A 21,023-nucleotide genomic window follows, 5' to 3' on the forward strand; every position below is an offset into this window, starting at 1 on the left:
CTTTCTTTCTTTCTTTCTTTCTTTCTTTCTTTCTTTCTTTCTTTCTTTCTCTCTTTCTTTTTGTCTTTCTTTCCTTTCTTTTCCTTTCCTGCTGCCCATATATGGGTATCAAACTCTTACCTGCTCTGCCCAAAGGAATGCAAATTTTGATCACTGAAACCTTTTGCTTAAGAACCACTCCTTAAACCCAAATCACTTTGGCCCTCATTGATTGTCCAACAAAAGGTCCCAGGACAAGCCCCACTTGGTCATTGTTTGGGCCCTGATTTTTTGTTTTGGTCAGAAACCCAGAGGGTCTTTCCCTCCCAGACTGATTTCTTTTTTTTTTTTTTTTTTTTGACTAGGTAAAAAGGCCATTCTCTGCCTCATTCCTTACCTAGCCTTAATCACTGAATGGGCATTGCCTCAGTCAAACTGAGACACGTTAAAGACCTTAGTTTAAAAGGCCAAGGTCTCCTGCTACATCCAGGGCCATCTTCAGTCATCCTGATTTATATCTTGTCACTAGACCCAGATGGTTCCAGAGGAGAAAGTGAGGCTGGTGACTTTGCACAGCCCTCCCTCACTTAAATCCAATTCACTTGCATATCATGGCATCACCTTCCTGATGTTGTGGTCCTCCTTGAGGACAAAGGACATTCAACAACAACAACAATGATTCTTGGTTGTAATCCTAGTTTTGCCCTCCAGAATATCATATTCCAAACCCTCTGATTCTTTAATGTAGAAGCTGCTAAATCTTGTGTTATATTGGCTGTGGCTCCACAATACTTGAATTGTTTCTTGCTGATTGCTTGCTATATTTTCTCCTTGGCCTGGGAGCTTTGGAATTTGGCTATAATATTGCTAGGAGTTTTCATTTTGGGATGTCTTTCAGGAGGTGATTTGTGGATTCTTTAAATTTCTCTTTTAACCTCTAGTTCTAGAATTTCAGGGCAGTTTTCCTTGATAATTTCTTGAAAGATGGTATTTAGGCTTTTTTTTTTATCATGGCTTTCAGGTATTCCAATAATTTTAAAATTATCTCTCTAGGATCTATTTTCCAGGTCAGTTGTTTTTCCAGTGAGTTATTTCACATTGTCTTCTATTTTTTCATTCTTTTGTTTTTGTTTTATTTCTTGATTTCTCATAAAATCATTAGCTTCCATTTGTTCAATTCTAATTTTTAAAGAATTATTTTCCTTGGTGAGCTTTTGAACCTCCTTTTCCCTTTGGCCGATTCTACTTTTTATGGAGTTTTTTCTTCAGTGAATTTTTGTACCTCTTTTTCCATTTGGCCTACTCTGCTTTTTAAGGTGTTATTTTCCTCGGTATTTGTGTGTGTCTGTGTGTGTGTCTGTGTGTGTCTGTGTGTGTGTGTGTGTCTCCTTTACCAAGCTGTTGACTTGTTTTTCTTTATTTTCTTGCATTACTCTCATTTTTCTTCCCAATTTTTTCTCTACATATCTTACTTGATTTTCAAAATTGTTTTTGAGCTCTTCCATAGCCTGAGTTCAATTCATATTTTCCTTGGAGTCTTTGGCTGTAGGAGCTTTGACTTTGTTACCTTCTTCTGAGTATGTATTTTGATCTTCCTTGTCACCATAGTAACTTTCTATGGTCAGAATTTTTTTCTGTTGTTTGCTCATTTTCCTAGCCTATTTTTTGACTTTTAATTCTTTATTAAAGTAGGGCTCTGTTTCCAGGGTGGAGGGTGCACTATCCCCAAACTTCAGGGGTTTTGTGCAGCTGTTTTCAGAGATACTTCTAAGGACCTGTAAGTTTTCAGTTCTTCCAATGTGGTATGATCTAAGGAGGGGAATTTGCTACTCCCTTGGCCTGTGCTCTGGTCTGTGAGTGACCATAAGCACTCTTTTCTGCCCTGGAACTGTGAGGAGGGTCCTCCCCTCCACTGCAGCCACCAGCTCTGGTGTGCTAGTGCTCCTTTCCTCCCTGGGACTGCCACCCAGATCTGACTATGGGCAAAGCAACAGAGTCCTGCTCAGTGCTAGCAAAGAGACCTCTGTAATCTCCTTCTGACCAGTTTTTTGACCCCCTTACCATCTGTGGGCTGAGACCTCCAGACGCAACAGCTGCCACTGCTGATTCAGTGGCTCCTAAGGCCTGTTCCTGGTTTGCTGGGACTGTGCTGGTGTGGCTTGAAATGGATTGTGCTCCACTCTTACCTGGGTGTGACAGACCTTTGCTGCTGATCTTTTAAGTTGTCTTTGACTGGAAAATTATTTCACCCCATCCTTTTGTGGGTTCTGCTGCTCCAGGAATTGTTTTATGGCATTATTTTAAGGTGTTTGGAGGGATTTTGGGGAGAACTCAGGTGAGTTGCTGCCTTTTCTCCACCATTTTGGCTCCACCCCCCTATTATTCTTTTCAATACAAATGCCTCACTCCAATTCTAAACATTCCCAGGACAAAGGAAATGCTAAATTTCCCTCATTCAGATAATTCAGAGAAACCTGGCCTTTGGCAAAGTCTTAGTATCATTTCCCTTTACTCTTTCCTGTGGTTTTGCCAGAAGGCAGGTCAGTAATGACCCCATTTTTCATGTGAGGAAACTAAGTCCTATACCAGCCAAGTGGTGCAGCCCAAGTCATCTGGAAAATCAATAACAGGGGCTGGATTCTAGCCCAGGAAGCTCTGAATCTTTGTTGTTTGCCTTCCCCAGTGGGTCATTCCATGTACCTGGAAATATGGCTGGAACAGATTTTAGGAGAGATCTAACCATGTTTTAACAAGGGATCCAATTTAAACACACACATGCACACACAAAATCCCTCAAAATGTATTGCCCCCAAGACATTAAAATAATATATTCATGCCATAGGTCATTTACTTGGGCTTCCTTATTAAAGAGATTTGTCTGTCTCAGGATTTTGTGAGGATACTTGCCTGTCTATGGATTCACTTACAGTCCTAGGACTAGATAAAGTCAGCAGACTAAATTGAAAGACTAGTTTTCAACAATTAATCAAACAAATAGAAGTGATACATAGGATAAGTGTGGGGTGATTAATTTGCTCAACCTCACCCCACTTAAAATGACAAGCTGCTCAGTCCATCAAGTTTAATCATAGACTATAGAGTAAATGCAAAAAGTCCTTTAAATTGATCACAAAAGAATCCTACCCAGAGAGGCTGAGGAAATTTAGCCATGTCCCAGGGATCATGCATAAATTATCAAGTGATTTGACAAGAGATTCATTCAAGAGGTTGGAGCAAACTTGGCATTCTAGCACATCCCTGAGGATCAAAGGTAAGGCTGAGCTGTAGAATTAAGGAAGGTCATTGGTTCAGCAGGTATCTTGGAGCAAAAGACTCGGACTGAGGGAGATGCTGAGAAAAGGTCAGCTCTTTACCAACTTCCTCATCCTTAGTAAGTCTATCCACAGACCCAATATTATCATTTGCTGTTTCATTACCTAATCATTTCCAGTAAACCAAAATTTGCCTCAACCAGGGGTTAATTAGAGATAGATATAAATAGAAAATTAGGCAAAGAGCACAATATCTCCCTAAATGTTAGGAGTTTTCTAATTGGGGGCTCAGAGCAACTGTGACGGAACTCAACTTTTGGTCCAAAATAAACTCCCTAAAACTAATGAAAGGGAACCTTAGGGGGTCATTCACTAGATTTAAAATGAACTAATTATTGTAATAAGGTATTATAACAGCTACAAAGGACATGTTTCAAAATCTGACCAGCTATTAGATCACTATGGGCTGTAAATAAAACAATGTGGTGTCCACATACGTTTCCACTAGTGCTCATTAATTACATACTCAATACTTTAGGCATGTAGGCAAAAGCTATTTACAGACTATTTGCAATCATCTATCATAGCAACAGTAAAGAGTACCTGGGTTTGAAGCTTGGCTCTAACAGCTGTTGTGATTGTGGACAAGTCACTTAATATTTCTGAGCCTCAGTTTCCTCAATTGTAAACTGAGGATAGTAATACTGATACTATCTCTACCACAGGGTTATTATGAAGAAAGCCCTTGGTAAGTTGTAAAATTCTATATACATGTTATCTATTATTATTTGGTCATTAAACTTATTTTAAGTTCATCAGCTTTGATCACAGTTGCTTACCAAGTATGAGATATCCCAAAAGTCTTAGAGTAGTTTTAAACTATGAAAGGTTATTAAAGTTATTAAAGCCTTAGATAGTCCTAAGACTTTTGGGACACCCTGTATAGTAGTTCCTTTTTTCTTCCTCCTGGGCTGACTTACCCATCAATGCCTGCCCCACCCATCTATAGCTATGTCACCCTCCTTCTACTTCTTGGGACTTGAAGGAAAGGGGTCAGACAAGCCAGAAGACACATCTAGCTGAGCCCCAAAGAGCCAACTGCAACCTCTACCTTAAGAGTTTCTATTACTGGTACACCTACTGCCATTGCTCAGTACCAGGTCTTCTTACCTGCCTCCCTCACTCTTTCTCAGATTAGGCCTAGATACAGCTCTAGGTATTGCCCATTGCTATCTGACTCCAGTTGCTTTCATGATCTCCCATCTCTTGCTTGTGCACTGGCCTGTGAAACTCACCAGCTAGTAGGTAGTAAGTCTGGCTAACAGTAAGTGAGGGCACGGCAGTGCATGGTCTATTCCAGGTTTCAGAAGTGTTTTTTTTTGTTGGGGGGGGTCGGGTTGGATGTTACTTAGGAGTAGTTGTTAGATTAAAGCCCTTTTTCTTTCCATCCAAGAACAATAATGTCATTATGTCTTTCTCTGTCCACTTTGAATATGCTTTTTAAAGGTTTGGCCACCCTACATGGTGAAGTAGCAGTGTGGTGTAGTGAAAAGGAAGGTTGTAGTTAGAGTTAGGAGAGATGTTTTGAATTCTGGATCTGCTATTTACTACCTGTGTAGCCTTGAACAAGTTAATTAAACTCTCTGGGCTTCTGTTTCCTTATCTGTTAAAGTAGGGAGTTGGATAATCTGGATTACTTGTAATCTCCTTTCTAACTCTAAACCCTCTGATAGATGGTGAGGGCTTGAGTCCCAGCTCTACTACTTACTGGTTGGGTAACCAAGGTCCAGTCTTTGAACCTCAGTTCCCTATGTGTAAATGGAGGCTAATAATACTTGTGCTACCTACCTCATGGGGTTGTTGTGAGGAAAATGCTTTGTAAACCTTATAGAGCTAAACAGAGTGTCCCAAAAATCTTACTGCAGCTTTAAGTTTATGTACAGCTATGTCCCAATTAGTTTGAAAAATGAATCCTATGAAATGGTCATATTATTTGAATAATTTCTATTGGTCTGGACCCAATTGTCGTTGCTCAGTCAATTCAGTCACATTTGAATCTTTGTGACCCCATTTTGGGTGTTCTTGGCAAAGATACTGGAGTAGTTTGCCATTTCCTTCTCCAGCTCATTTTACAGATGAGGAAACTGAGGCAAATAGGATTCAGTAACTTGCCCAGGGTCACACAGCTAGTAAGTATCTGAGGCTGAATTTGAACTCAGATCTTCCTTACTCCAGGCCTGGTGCTCTATCTACTATGCCACCTAGCTGCCCTTACCATATTTTACATAATCATAGCTTCAAAAATTCAAATATATATGACCACTTGACTCGATTCAGTAGTCACAATAATTAGGACCTAGCTGTAACTCTTCCTTCTGAGGACAGTTAGTATAAGTGTGCTCTTTAGTAAATACACTCTGCACATTGCTTACTCTAAGGCTTTTACTTCTTCCCAATATCTAAAATAGTTTAAAACCACAATTGTTTGGGTCAAGACTTAGAAGTTCAAATTCACTTTAATCCCTTAGGGAAATAACATGGTGTAGAAGAAGCACCAGGCTGAGAGTCAGCACAGTCTCCCGCATTAGACTGTGAGCTCTTTGAGAGCCAGGCAAGTTTTTATCTTATTTTGTATCACAGTGCCTAGCAGATAGTAGGCATTTAATAAATGCTTATTGATTGACTGAGTGACAGTTCCAGTCCTATATTTCACACTGACTTTCTATGTGACATTCACATCCCCTCTCTGGGCCTCAATTTCCTTTTCTGTAAAATTAATGGGGTTAAATGTGGTGAGTTCTAAGTACTTACTTTATACCTAATAAGAATCAAAATAGTGCTTAGTGTTGATACCAACATAAATACCTCTTTTAAAATAGCACTGAAATCTCTGCTTCAGCTTTTATACTCATGGGCTTGCCCCACATAGATTGAGTCTACCTGCTGGGATAAAGTCTTTGTGCAGAGATACTCAAAGGATAATAAATCCCTTTTCTTCTCTAGCAGTGCATTAGGGGTATGATGACTATAATTTTTCTTCTGTAAGGAATCTACTTCAAAAGGCAAATTCCTACTTCCAGAAGGTTGGGAATGACAACAACAAAAAAATTTAAATGAAATTAGAGGGAAGAAAAGAAGGCAGCCCTATATGATTTGGATGTTTTCCATCATTTCAGATGGCTTGAGAAATAGGCAAAGCCCAGTGTTTGCTTTGGCAACCATTTAGGAAATTATTAAAATTTTCAAATTTCTTTATAATCTTTGTAACCTGCCTTTTGGCCCAATCCATAGCAGAGGAAGGGGGAGTGGAAGTGACTCAAGGGACCTGAGGAAGGAAACTGCTGGCCAGGAAGATTTACTCAGCATTCCCAAGTTCCGAGGATCAGTCTTTGATTTTGGTGGACTGAACCAGATTATTGGTAAGAAAAAGGAAGATGCAAGTAAGCCATCACAAATGTGAACAAGAGAAGCTATAGTGGCATGATGTAGTGGGGCCATTGGGCCCTGATGATGGGGCTCATTAGAGGGCTGGCACAAAGTGATAACCAAGAAGGTGCTGGAAGGCTGAGATGGTGATCTGTGTACCTGTATAAATGGAGGGGGTGAGATAGCTCTGTAATGCCCCACATAGTCTTACAGCTCACACTTGATTGTGGTAGGGGAAGCAGCAGCATCAAGCCCTGGGAATCCCACTTCTCTCTTGATCACACCAGGAGAAGCTGCTAAGACTCTTGGGGGTACGGGTCCTACCGTACAAGTAGAGATTTTTTAAAAGTACTATAAATACTCCATAAGGGTATATTGCAATCAGATCTCCTTCATCTGGATAGGTTTTTTCAGAATTAGAGATATGTTGTCCACCTGATGCTTAGAAGCCCAAGAATATGGGTAGCTTTCTCTTTTGTTTGGACTGAAAATGCCCCTCAATTCTTATATGGTAACTGAAACATGGTAGGTGCTTAATAAATATTGCTTTATAGATTTGTGAGGGCAGAGAAGGTGATGATCTTCACTCATGTCAGTTCTTTGAGAGGGAAAGACAAACCCTCCAGAAGCAGATCAATGAACACTGCTTCATTCCAAGAAATATTTGGCTGTAAGCCTGAAAGATTCTGACATAGTTGATAACTACACCTTTGGCTTTAGTTGAGTGTATTTTGTATTTTCGTTCTAGAAGGGACAATTCTTCATCTCTTTGAGATGAAGACCTCAAAGTTACCCAAAAGCAGATTCTTTTCTCTTGAATATGATAGTCTAGTCATGGTTTACCTGCCCTGTGATCTGTGACAATACTAGTCCCGCCCGCCTTGTTTTTGTAGGGAAGTCAGTAAGACAGAATTCCAGGTTAGTTTGGAGGCAGGAAGGCAGCCAACTTGTCCACGTAGTTTTTACATTTTTAAGGGGGTGGGGAGGGAATGCACTTAAGAGGACCATTACAGCTCCTCTCAAATTCAAGAGATTTCCTCCTTGAAAGTTTCTCTGTAGTCTTACAAAGTTGTATTCTCAAGATGGAGATGAACCTATGGTACTTTCTGACACTTAAGTGCGCACATACTTCACTGTGGAGAGCCACAATGATGATCAATATGTAATAGGAGCACTGAGATTGTAAAGAAAACTACATTTCCCATGAGACTGTGGGGCTCAAGGTGGACCTGAACAGACACTGGTGAAAGCACTCTATGGCTTCACCCCTATGCCTCTGAAATTTTCCTTCTTTGTCATATGATGCTTCTCCCCCTCTCCAAACACACACACACACAGACACACAGACACACAGACACACACACACACACACACACACACACTGCCCCCTCACAGGCAATTAACTTACTGTGGAATAAGGAACTTCTAGGTGAGGAAACCCCTTCTACTAATGCAGGTTGACACCTCCTTTGAAACATAAACTTTTAGAGATCTGCCTAGTGACTTGCTAAGGGTCATATAGCCAGTATTTTTCTGAGGCAGGACTTGAACCCAGACCTTCCTGGCTTCATTTCCAGCTCCCTATCTACTATGCCATACTGTCTAAACAGTAGTTTATTAGACATACCAAAAAGTGAAAGAAAAACTTGTTAACCAACCTCTCCCCAAAAGTAACCCTCGACCTATCTTCCAAAATTCCTTTTGACTACTTTTCATGCTCTCAGTAATGCCAAGGATTTCTCAATAGCATCTACTGGTTAATCATGGAGAAGGAAAAATGGGGAGGAATTTGTAGTCAGGGCTATATCCTGGACCTCAGAATAAGACTAGGAAGACCAGATGGTGCATGAAGAGAATTGATATTCTCTCTCCGGGGCTCACCACTCTACCTGAATACCTGATAGTCTCTAGCGTTTAGAAACTTCCTCTTACTCGGATTCCTGCTTTTGTTCTTGATCTAACTGTTCTCACAGCCGGGGGTCTGGTTACCACAAATAGGGGCTTGCGATGTGGCTGCTGACCATGCCCACAGTCTGGGTTGAACTCTTCCACTACAGGCTCCAGTTACCATAGACAGAGGTGTGGGTGGTGTCAGCCAGCAGCCTCAGCCTCTAACCTCGGATCTCTTGCTCTAACACTCTTGGTGGCTTGGGAGCTTCTGTCTAAAAGCAGTGGATCTGAATTCAGGCTCTGTCCCTTGAATCCTGAATGTTGTGCTCTCTCAAAGGTGAAAGAAGGAAGAAGTGGGGGAAGGAGGTGTTAAATTCCAATTCTGGAAACCAATGTGAAAATCATACAGCTTCCTGGACCAGAGTACTTACTCAATAAGGGAACATCACTTTCCTATCATTTCTTGCCCATAGCAAGTACAGGACTCTCCCCGAACTCAGAGAAGGAGTCATCAACAAAAAATAAATTATACTGACTGTACTCATGGTACAGAGGTGACCCTGGATAGTCACAAGCTAAACTAGCAGAGTGTAAGTTTTGATGACTGGCCTCTATTGGACCCAGCAACAGAGCCTAGAAATAAACTATGTGTCTCATCTAAGTACCATCCTAAGTATGGAGATGTTTGTCACTAAAGGGTCGGCTGCAAGGTGATTGTACTAGGATAAATATCTATCAGGGTTCCCCTCTCCTGTTTGTAATATAGGTTAAGCTAGATTTTCATCAAAAAACGACAAAACCAGGATTTGATTGGCCCTGGGGTTATGGCAAGTCTCTGTGCTTCCTTTGACTCAGCTTCCTGGAAGTCTCTGGCTGTGTTGACTTCCTGATCAAAGGTCTTATATAGGGTTGGGACCCTTGAGACTTTGTGGATGCTTGAGAGCCATGCCAGTCACCACACCCTGTTCTACTAAAGAGTGTATTTCCATATAGAGACAAGGGGTAGGGGTGTGCCTGGGGGAAGGAATTTCTTTAGCAGCTAAATGCTACTGTATCTTTGCTGCATATTTTTGCTGTGATAAGAGCTAAGAAAACCTCCTTTTAATTGTTAATTGTTCAATAACCTATAAGTACCTTTTTTCACTCCAACACAGAATCCGAACTAACATGGTGCTAGCATCAGGCCCACCCTTAAAAGTACTGAATGTTTTGGCCCCATCAAAACTTATGAAACATCACGTCATGGTGAAGTTGCCAAAGGCATCACTGGAGGGAGCCTCTACATTGATGAAATGGATCCTTGAAGAATTGAAGTAAGTATACTCTTAAGAAGACAGGGAAGTGGTCAATTGCTTGTAGGAAGATTTCCATTAAAGAAATTAAAATTTAAAAAAAAAGAAATTGGTCTTCGTGTTTGAAAGGGTAAATGCTTAGAAATTTTAGTTATGGGGAACAGCTCATTTTCTAGTGGTGCAGAATAAATGAGATCAGGATCCAGAGAGAAAAGGGACCTCAGAAATCATCTAGTGCAATGCATCATTTTACAGATGAGGAAACCAGGGCCCAAATCAATTAATTAAGAGACTTGCTCAAGATCACACCGCTAAATTCTACATTCTATCTACTGCACCACATCCTTCAATTTCGCCAGTTTTTCATTTCAGTTCAACTCAATGAACATTTATTCTACGGTAACCTGTGACTCAGGATCTCAGCTCTGAGCACACATGGACTGGATTCAATTTCAGAAAACTTCTCTCTCCTAATAATCCTTAAGGCTCAGTTCCAACCCAAGCTAAACTCCTGGGAACATCAGCATTCTGTTTGTGTCTACCTAAGGATCCCATTCCTTTTTAAACACTGAGGCTAACAAAATATTAAACAAAGAACAAGTTTATTATTAAGAGTACAGGAAAAAATTGAAATAGTCCCCTTCTGGTGAGTTGTCCTCTACCTGCCCTTTCTCCACCTGTTTTAGCTGTCTAGCGCTTAGATTAGAGGATCTCAGCAATACGGTATTATGGATAAAGCACTGGACCTGGAGCTAGGAAGACCTGAATTCTAATCCTGTCCTAGATATTTACTAGTTATGTGAATCTGGCCAAGTCATTTTCTGGGCTTCAGTTTCCTCATCTGTAAAATGGGGATACTTGACTAAATAATATCTAAGATTTCTTCCAGCTCCAAATCTACAATCCTAAGAGAACCTCATCTTCTTGTACTTGGCTGCTTTTTTCTGTGCTTTGCTCACCCCCTTCCTATTTCTGCTGTTTCTGCCAGCATCACTGTGTGAGACATCCCCACTCTATCTCCATCTATAGTGTTCACAGCTCCCAACTCACTTCACATAGTTTTCCCCTCAGCAGTGTGGGTGCTTTGAAAAGACAGGCTTCTGTGGTCTTTATGTCTAACAGACTCTCCTGAGGCCAAATATGCCACAGCCTTTTCCCCACCTGCCAAAGAGAAAGGGAAGGAATTGTTTGAGTGAGTGCTCCCAGCTACCCCGATATGGGTGATGGAACCATTTTCCTAAGTTCAAGAGATCCAAAGACAAAGAGGAAACAACCCCCTGCCTAGAAGAGGGGATTTTGAACAAATATGGCATTATTAGAAAGGGATCTCATGTGAGGAAAAAAAAAGAGAACCTGGACTTAGATCATTTAGAATCAGAAAACCGAAATTCAAATATTTGTTCTGATTTTGAACAAACCTGAACCTTATTGAAGTTCAGTTTCAACATCTACAAAATGGGGGCAATCATACTTGCACTTCTTCTCTCACAGGGTGGTTGTAAGGATAAAATGTATGTATATAAAGCACTTTGTAAACCATAGAACACTACATAAATGTCAATTATCTGAAACCTTTTCATATTTTCGGTATTAATAGGATATGACTGAAGCTGACATTTTTGAAAGTACCAAGTAGTCCCATTGATGCAAATTTGCAAGTTGATTTTAAGAAGCATCGAAAGGTGGCCAAGACTTGTTTCACTTACAGATGGTCTGTGATTTGGTGCCAGTTTACTAAATGTTTGGAATTCACTCTTTGGAAATGGCACCTAAGGGCAAATAGCTGAGATTGCCGAAGGGCCCGGGGTAGGTGCCACCTGGATGGCATTTTCCCAACTATGGCTTCCTTTTTACCCAGGTATTATGGCATAGTGGAAAGAGTTCTGGACATGGAGTCAGGAGACATGGATTTGAATCCCTGGTTGTAACTCTTACTGCCTGGGTGATCCTGGTTAAGTCATTTAATCTTTCTAAGCTTCAGTTTCCTTAGCTGTAAAATGGGGGTAATAATCTTTGCCCTCTCTACCTCAGAGAATTTTTGTCGGGAAAGTGCTTTGTAAACCTTAAAAGATTATGGAAGTGTGAGTCATTATTATTCAGGACACTGCTATAGCTGAACCTACTGTTGGACAGGAAAACCAACAATCTGAACCTCCTGGACCATGTTGTGGCTCTCTTCTCTCCAGACTTTCTCCAGAGAAAAAAATGAATACCTAAGGGGACCTAGTGCCTGAGCCACATCTCAGAGCAGCTTCCCAAAAGAGTGAGAGGTCAGCCTGTGAGTCACATGTGGGAAAAAAGGGTGATTTGCGAATACACTCTGGAAATAGAAAGCAAAATCAGTGTGAGTCTCTGGCTTTTGGTGCCATCCCAGTCTCAACATGTACTCTCACCAGAATGGGTAGAACACTATCAAGCTAGCCTGGCTGCTAGGATGCTAGTTTCCAGGGGATGGTTGGCCACTGCTATTCCTTTACCTCTTTCTTCATACCCTTAAAAATGAGCAGGGAATATCGATGAACCACAGGCTACTGGGTTATTACAATGCCAGTTAAACTCTTTAGGAATATCCTAATTTCAGACCTGGAGGGGACCTTAAAAATCATCTAGTCCAAACTAAAAATGACAAGCTATCTGCTCTCCAACACCTCTAAGAACTGAACATTCAGCCTCAGTAGGAACATTTCCCAGGACAAGAAATTTAATTTCTATTCAGGATGCCTATTTTACTTTTGGACAGGTCTAATGGTTAGGAAGAAATCTGTCTTTCTGCAACTTCCTTTTCTTGCTTTTGCTTCAATCATAGGATTGAATCATATGGGGCTAATCACTATACTTGTCCTATCTCCAAGACAGCCCTTCAAATACTTAAAGACAGCTACCATATCTCTGCACCTCTCCCACCCAAATCTTCTATTTCTAGGCTGAATCTTTCCAGTTCTTAGCCAGTCCTCATATGCCATGAGGTCCAGTCCCCTCACCACCTTATTTACTCTTCTATGCTATACTTTGTCAATGAATGTCAGTGGTACGTATTTCAAATAATAGTAATAATAATTGACATTTCTATAGTGATTTATAGTGTTCAAGGGGCTTTTCACACATCTTATTTATCTTCCTATATACTCTGTGAGATAGATATCTCTGTTTTATAAATGAGGAAACCATGGCTTAGAGAAATAAATGAAGTGACCTAGGTTACACATCTAGTAAGTAATTAGGCTCCCTACTTCCATCCTCTTCCCTATCCAGTCCATCTTCCTTAAGGCTGCCAAAATAGTTTTCCTAATTTGTAGGTCTGATGCTATCATTCTTCTGCTCAAAAAGCTTCAGCGGCTTTCTATTCCTTGTCAGATAAAAAATAGATCCTTAGCCTGGCATTTAAGGCCTTCCAAATTCTGGCTATTCCCTGCCTTTCCAGCATTATTTCATACCACTTCTCTTCATGAACTTTATGTTTAATCCTGACTGAACTATAAGCTATATAGCTCTGGCATGCTATCTTCTGCCTCCATATTTACGTAAGTTCTCCTCTCTCCAATATTCAGGATCTGTTTTCTCTTAAGGCAGGTGTGTATTATTGTTGTCTAACTATAATAATAATAATAATAATGATAGCTAATAATATAGTATTTACTATGTGCCAGGCAGCTAGGTGGTACAATGGATAGAGTGCTGGGCCTGAAGTCAGGAAAACTCATCTTCCTGAGTTCAAATCTGGCCTCAGATACTTACTAGCTGTGTGACCCTGGGTAAGTCACTTAACCCTGTTTATCTCAGTTCCTCATCTGTTTAAAAAAATGAGCTAGAGAAAGAAATGGCAAATCACTCCAGTATCTTCACCAAGAAAACGCCAAATGGGGCAATGAAGGGTTGGACATGACTGAAGTGACTGAACAACAACCGAATATGCCAGGCACAGTACTAAGCACTTTCCAATTATAATCTCATTTGATCTCCAAAACAACAATGGGAGATAGGTGCGATTATTAACCTAATCTTAGGTATGAGGAAACTGGCACAGAGATTAAGTGACTTGTTCAAGGTCACATAGCTAAGAAGTATCTGAGGTCAGATCTGAACTCAGGTTTTCTGGACTTTAAGTGCACTGCTCTATTCTTTTTGTAACACACCTGGAGGGAGACTGAGGAATGTAGGGAGACTGAAAATTTTCCACTGGTCAAATATGGCACCAAAGCAATCATGCTTTGCAGGCGCGTGATAAAGACCAGAAGTGGAAAAGGTGGATAGAGAACACTGATCTTGTCTCCTTAGCTTAGCTTTTCTTCTTGCTCAAGCTAAATCAGAGAGGATTTTGGGACTATTGACCGGAAGTTAGATAGTTATCTATAGCAGAGGGTTTTGATATTCACCTAGATACAGGGATTGCAGAGGAAAGCCTGATTGTTTTGGTACTGTATTTTGGCTGGGGAGGAGAGGGAGGAAAGGAACCTTAGTCTCCCTACATATTTGTGCACCTATTTCCGAACCCCTCCCTAGTAGCATGCAAGCTCCTTCTGGGCAAGGATTGCTTATTGTCTTTGTATGTTTAATACCTAGCTTGGTACCTTGCATGTCACAGGTACTTCATAAATATTCATTCAACTGAATTGAAATAATCAAGCTAGGAGTTGAACCACATTGAGAAAAGTTCACCTAAATGTGACTTATGTTTCCAGATTTAGGATCATGGTACTCTTGAAGAAACAGGGAGGTATGGAAGAGGGGTGTTTTGTGTTTATGGGGCATCCATTTCACAGGGTCTAAAATAGTTGGTGATATGGGACTGGAGCTCAGGACAGAGATTACAACTGGATATATAAGATTTTGGAATAGTGAAGGTAATTAAATCCATGGAAGTTGAGGTGGTAAAGTGAGAGAGTATAAAGAGAAAATAGAAGAGGGCTCAGGACAGAACCTTGAGGCATAGCTATAGTTAGGGGACATAGCACTGAAGATGAACTGAGGCGTGATCAGATAGATAGGTGGGAGGTGATCCAAAAGAAAGTAGTGTCATAAAAAAAACCCCAAAAGGTTAATAGAAGGTGGTTTAACTGAGAAAAATGTTATAAATAGGTAAAAAAGAATGAGAATTGAGAAAAAAGATCATTTGATCTTGCAATTAAGAAGTCATTGTAATGAAGGAAGAAGCCAGATTTCATAGGGTTTAGAAGAAAGGGAGAGATGAAAGGTAGCATCAGCAACAACAGTAGACAACTTTTTCAAAGAGAGAAGAGAAATATGGTATGACAGGTAGTTTAAATGATAGGGTCTAGTAAGTCGTGAATGGGTTTTTTAAGGATGGGGGAGTGGTACCTTGACACATTTGTAGACATAAGAGAAAGAACCAGTAATTGGGATGAGATTGAAGATTACAATGAGGGGAGGGATAAAAAGGGAGGTAACCTGTTGGTGAAGATGTGAGGGAATAGAATCAAGGATTCATGTAAAGGGGTTGGTCTTGAAGGGGAGAGAGGTCACTTCTCCAATAGAGACTAGAGGAGAGAATGGGAAATGAAGTCAAGGGGTTATAAAATGATAAGAGGGACCTCATGGCAAATGACTTGTATTTTCTATGTAGTCTGAGGTAAGGTCTTCAGCTGAGAGTGTAGGAGAAAAAGATGGTATGGAGGCTTGGAAACAGCTGCTCTTGTGAACAGAATAAATTAGCATCTAATAGAGAGGAGCAAAAGGATTGTCTTGCTGCTGTGAGGGCCTAGATGAGATTAGAAAACAAATTTGTATTGAATCAATCTAGTCAGTATGGTTACATTCTTCCCTCTAGCTCCATTCAGTAGTGTGTGAATAGGAATAGAAGAGGAGGAGGAAGAGGATGAAAATAATCCAGGTTTGGAGATTAATAAGGAATGAGGAAAGAAAGACAAGGGAGCAAAGGATTCTAAAATAGGAGATATGTAGGGCTGAACTGGCTAACTAAAGGGTCAATATTTGAAAGGAGCAGTATGTAGCTAGATCAAGGGTGCTAGTCTGGGAAAGTACTGAAAGATGAAAGAACTAGAAGTCACAGTGAAGATGAAGATCATGTTTTGGAGAAGCAAAATGATCAAATTTTATGATCCAATAAAGGAATTTCTTATTTCTTGTGTTATCAAAGTTTTGACTATCCTTCCTATGTGTAGTTGAGGTAGAATCTTCCATTTATCATCCTTCAATTACTTGAAGACAGCTATCATGCTGCACCTCCCCCCTCCCCCACTAAGTTTTGACTTCTTAGTTCAAATATCCCCAATTCCCCCAATATTTATATGGCATGATTTAAGTCATTTTATCATCCTTCTCAACACTTTGAGCCCTAGTTTCTTCATCTGTAAAAAGGGAATAATGATATTTATGCTACTGACTTCATTGAATTTGTGAGAATCGGGGATAATTCATATAAAACACCACAGAAATGCTAACTCTTCTCATGTCACATAGTAGTATACAATTCGATGCTAAATAGGAGTATAAAACAAGTTTTTCCTCTGAGTTCAGAGGAAAGAGATATTGTGGGCTGGAGTGGTCAGAGAAGGCTTCATGGTTGAAATAAGTTTTGAACAGAATTTCTAAGAAGGCCAAGGACATGTTTATCTGGAGAGGAGAAAGGGGTGCCAAGGCCCCAATATCAATACTGTTATTTGCATTGAGATGTCCTTTGTTCATTCTGCTTTGGTGTCCCCATTTATAGGATCATTTGCTTCTTGATTCAATTGAGATTAATCAGGTCTCTCCCCAGAGAACAAAGGCTGAATACATCACTGAAAATCTCCCTGAGTGGGGACCTTCTTGGCAGTTGTTTGTCCTGACAAAATTATCCCTATTCCCTGAGTAAACTTTGGATTTCAGGACCCATTATGATCAATCGTGCCTTTCATCAACAGTAAAAAGTCTTAGAGAGAAATAAACATAGCAGCAGCATTCACTGGAGTCTGTTTCCTTTGCAGCCAGGCTTTAAGAGAATCAATATGACTTGGCTCAGTTGAAATGAAGGACTAAGGTTGTTTTAAAGACATGAAATCCACACCATAATGATGGGTTGCTTTAAATTAAGCCTTTCACATTGTTTGTAGACCATTTTATAGTTTATGAAACATTTTTATTTATTTTTAATTGTTACTTTTTTTGTTTTTAATCTCTCACTTTTCAAATATATTCCTTTCCTTCTCCTACCTAGAGAGCCATCCTTTAGAATAAAGAATAAAAAAGAAAGGGAAAAAATCAAGTCAGCAAAGCTACACAATAAAGCAATCAACTTTGACAGTATATGCAACATACAAAACACTTTCACAGAAAAGTGAGTTATGTGTGTGTGTGCGTGCATGCGCGCACATGCTTGCAAGGATAGTGACAGAGCAAGATTTTCTAGCTAATTGAATTAGAGAACCCTTATTTATACCATATGTAAGTTGTTAATTTCAAAAGAATTAGACTTCAGTGAAAGACTTTTAGAACTAATACCATAGTAAGATTTGACTGGCTCATTTATTCATTTAGTGCACTGGTTAAACATGTTCTTTGAGCAATGCATTGCACCAGGCACTGTGGAAGCTATGAAGATAAATAAGATGCGGTCTCTGAAGAACTGATACAAAATGAAATGAACAGAACTAGAAACTTTGTATAGAATAATAGTAATATTGTACCAATAATTATTTGTGAAAGACTTAGCTACTCTGATCAATACATTGATCCATGACAATTCCAAAGGACTCATGATGAAACACGTTATTCACTTGCAGAGAGAGAACTGAGAAACGTTGAGTATAAATTGAAGCACATTCTTTGTCTTTATTTATTTTTCTTGTCCCCACCCCCACTCCCATGTGACTAATGTGGAAATGTTTTTGTGTCTTCATATGTATAACGAGTACAGTTTTTCTTGCCTACTCAATGGATGGTGGAGGGATTAGAGAGAGGGAGAGATTATGGAACTAAAAACTAAAAAAACAAAAGATGTGGTCTCTGCCTTCATGGAGCTTACAGGGTAATAGGAGGTTAAGACATGTAGACAGAAGGCCATAATACAAATTAGAACAGAAAAAATGCACAAGAAAAGCATTAAGAAGTACTAAGAGACTATGTACTAAGAAAGACATTATAAACTCTCAGTTGATTGATAAGGCACTTCAGGATCTTACTGAATTTCAAATGATTAATGTTGCATGCTGAGCATCACCATACAGTACTGGGGTAGAAACCTTCTGTTTATTGAAAATCTTAGATATTTTAATTCTCGATAAGTATAGTTTTAGAAGAGCCTGATTCCCATTAGGCAGGAAAATGGATTAGATTAGAAGTGTCAAATGTATTGCCCACTCCAGTAGCCCAAATTGGGTTCATATGTGACTGGAAAATGTTCAAAAAAGTAAATAAAAATTCAATACAATATAGAGAATGTTAATTTTGTTTTCTAAGGTAGGTGGCAGGGATCCCATTTCTATCTGAGTTGGATGCCACCAGACTAGACGACTTTTAGTTTCTCTTCTATCTCAAGGATTCCATGACTATATTCATCTGAACACTATAGAAGGAAAAAGAGAACACTTTAAACCAAGATATCTAGATAATTGAGAGAAAATATTTTGTTTTCCTCAAATTATCCACATTTTTTAACTCTCTTCTTCATTTTGCACACTGTGCCTAGAAAGGAATGCTTTTGTTTACATATGCAAATGAGAATGAGAACATCATAGTATTACGTATGTACAGCAAGAAGGAAGCTTCATAGGCCATCTATTCTAGCCTCCTCATTTTATAAAGGAGGAAAAAGAGGCTCAGGCAGACTTGGTTGCTTGTTTAAATTCACACAGAGAGTAAGAGTCAGAGGCAGAATTTGAAACCAACTCCTCTGACTCCAGAGTCAGTGATCTTTGCATCGTACCATATTGTTCTTCCAACTTTTTTTAATAACTGCCTATAAGATTTATTGAAAAGAAAACCAAGTAGAGCAAACCATGTGTAGTCTCTAGTGTCCCCAAACTTCTGTTCTTGGTAATATGACTATAATCAAAATAACAAAATACTAGTCTCTGCATTAAAATGCTTCCAATGTCTCCACTAAAAAAAAAGAAAGAAAAAGAAAGAAATAAGAAATGGAGCCCAGCATAGGGGCAGGTGGAACAACCAGGCAGAAAAGGAACATCTGGAAATGTACAGAAGTAAAAATGTGCCTGGTCTGTGGTAACTGACCATGCATTTGCAGCTGTACTTAATGCTAAACCTTATTAGTCAATCTCAGAACAGCTCTGGCTTTTAATGGTTTTTTCTGAGAAAAAGAATAGCTGAAAATTAGCACATCTCATTAGCCCTAGTTAAATTTGCTCTAGTGGGCGGCATTCCTCTTCTCATATCTCATCAGATCTCGAGTTGCCTCTCTCTCCTCCACTCTGTCATTGTAAAGTCATCACTCAGCGGTTTGCATCAAAAATGGAAGAAAGCCTGGTTATACAAACACAAAAAATAAGGAAGGATTATTGTAAGCTTAATGCTTGCATTTAAAACATTCAGTCCAGTTAAAAAATTGACATCAAGCATTGTGTATGTTCCTTTGAGAGGGAGTTCAGTATTGTGTATCTCATGGGTGTCATTGGCTGTAATTGTTGCCATGCTAAATATTCATGTATGAAAGTGTGGAATAAATTCCCTTGTAAACTGACAGAGGGCAAGTTAGACCTGTCCTTGAGTCTCTCATCTGCATCCTCATTTTTGAAAAACTGTCTATTTGTGTGTGTGTGAACGCATTGTACTTCATTAATTTAAGCAGAGAAAGCTCCTTTTTGGAATAGCAAAGATGTTTCTCACAAGCACTAGAGAGTCTAAGTCAATTGTGTGTAATAAAGTAGAATTTTTGCTCACAAAATGGTGCTGGCAACAAAGCTTGCTCCCTGGCTTTACAAATCATTCTCTTTGGAACCGTCAGCTGTGTAGAGATCATCTGTTTCTCCAGGGATGGGGGTCCCAAGATGGGGGTCAGTCAACCCCACCCCCCAAAAAAGTCCCTGTAAGTAATTTAGAAGGAGAGAAGCTCTTTTGGTCAAGGCCGGAGTGCTTTGATTTCTGTAATCTTTTGACAGGGTTAGGAAGGTAGGGAGGGGAGTGTGAGTATGAATGTCTCAGTGAGGAGAAATGGGTCATAGTTATCACAGCATTTAGAGCTAAAAGTAACATCAGAAGTCATCTAATCCAAGTCCACCCTTCTTCAGATGAGGGAACTAAGACCTAGAGAGGTTATAGAATCTTATGATCATAGATTTAGAGCTGGAAAAACCTTAGAGATCATTTATTTTAGCCCTCTTCATTTTACAGACTGGAAACTGAAGCCCCAAAGGATTAAGTGACTTACCCAAGGTCACATGGGTAGCAAGTGGCCGAGCTGAGATTTGAACCCATATTAGTACAATTCTAAAAAGCAATGTGGAATATTGGCAATAATAATCCTAGAAATAGAAAGGAACTTAAAGTCATCTAGTCCAGTGGTATCAAACTCAAATAGAAATAAAAAAGAGTCAGAAGATCTGGGTTCTGGTTCCTGCCATTTATCTGTGGGGCCTTGGGTCACTTTTCTGAACCTAATTTAAAAAAAAAAAAAAGGGTAGAGAGGAATAAAGCTTTACTTGCTTCCTGGGACTGCTGTGAGAATCAGCTAAGACAATATATGTAAATCACTTTGTAAATATAAAGCAATACCATCATTTCTGTTTTCTCACTCAGTGCTTCTAGTCTCTTTCAGAGACTCTTGTTAGAAGCATCTTCAACAGGTCAGGGAATGTGTTCCAGAATCCAGGAAGTTCAGAAAGGAACCTCGGTGGACACATAGTCCAACTCATGCTTGAGAAAAGATTTTCTCTATAACATATGCAAGATAAAAGCATAGAGCTTTTGCTTGAAAATATCCCCTATTTGTCAGCCATCACTTTTTAATTGGACCATTTTTTTGATGTTTGGACTTCTAGGGATTAGTTATAAAACATTGACAATTTAATGTAGTACAAGAAATATGTTACTTGTAGGGGGTAGTTTTGGTTATTTAATTGAGTATTTTCAGAAATTAAAATAAATGTTGATTCAGTGTTAAGAAAAAGAAAGAAAGAAAGAAAGAAAGAAAAAGAAAGAAAGAAAGAAAGAAAGAAAGAAAGAAAGAAAGAAAGAAAGAAAGAAAGAAAGA

Source organism: Vombatus ursinus, unplaced genomic scaffold (genome assembly GCF_900497805.2).
Source record: "Vombatus ursinus unplaced genomic scaffold, bare-nosed wombat genome assembly UNPS02007284.1, whole genome shotgun sequence".
NCBI classification, from domain to species: Eukaryota; Metazoa; Chordata; class Mammalia; order Diprotodontia; family Vombatidae; genus Vombatus; species Vombatus ursinus.